Source organism: Octodon degus, unplaced genomic scaffold (assembly GCF_000260255.1).
Source record: "Octodon degus isolate 3935 unplaced genomic scaffold, OctDeg1.0 scaffold00469, whole genome shotgun sequence".
Classification (NCBI taxonomy): domain Eukaryota; kingdom Metazoa; phylum Chordata; class Mammalia; order Rodentia; family Octodontidae; genus Octodon; species Octodon degus.
Window position 1 is genome coordinate 96847 of NW_004525045.1, and position 1123 is coordinate 97969.

Genomic DNA, 1123 nt, shown 5'->3' on the forward strand with positions numbered 1-1123 from the left:
TTTCTAATACTAGGAGAAGATATCATACTATGTCTTTTAAATAAATTGTGAGTCAAAGATATAGTATAAATTTTAAAAATATTCAGACTAAGCAATATTCAGAAAATTAAATACTAATTAATGAAAAATTAAATGTTATAAAGAACTGAGCTAAGAAAAAGTTTTCATGATAGTAAAGAAGTACAAAGTACAAAACATAAGATAAATACTGTAATGGCAACAAATGAGCAGCACTTCTAACTGGGGATAGGATATTGCACAAAGTTCTAATTTGTTGTCAACATGCATAATGTCCATGACACTTACTGGTGGCCAGATGTCACTTGTGGGACTGAGCTACTGCTATTTCCTTGAAATACACCCTGTAGACCCAGATGGAATTATGACCCATAGGGTGCAGGAGAAGTCCATTTGTAGAGTGTGCTGATGGAAATATTTTTCTGCTGAACACCAAAGAATAACTGAAAGACTACTTTTGTGAACATCTTATTCTCCTGTGTTTAATTGTTTGCCCTATTTGATGGGTTCTTTCCATTCTCATTCATGGAGTTGTGATCATTTTGCTCCCTCTCTAGAACATCATTTAGTAGTCTGTGTAGGCTTGACTTTGTCCGCATGAAATTCTTAAGTTGTTCTTTGTCATGGAATATTTCACTTCTCTATTATACTTGAAAGAGAGTTTTGCAGGGTATATCAGTCTGGGATGGAATTATTTTCTTGCAGGACTTGAAGTACTTTGCTCTGTGCTCTTCTTGACTTGATGATTTGTGAAGAGAAATCTGTCATTATTCTGCTGTGTTTCCCTTTAAATGTGATCTGTTTCTTTTCTGTAGAGGCTTTTAATATATTGTTCCTGTGCTGTATTTCTGGGATCTTGATTATTATATATCTGGGTGTGATTTTATTTGAGTTGATGTTATTTGGAGTTCTACATGCTTTGATTACTTGAATGTCAGATTGTTTCCTCATATTTGGGAAGTTTTCTGCTATTACTTCTGCCCATATTCTTTTTATATCATTTGTATTGACTCCTTCCTTCTTATTGATGCCTATTAGTCACACATTGTTCATCTTTGCATCATCTTAACAGGTATTGAATTATTTTTTTCCTGCATCCTAGTTG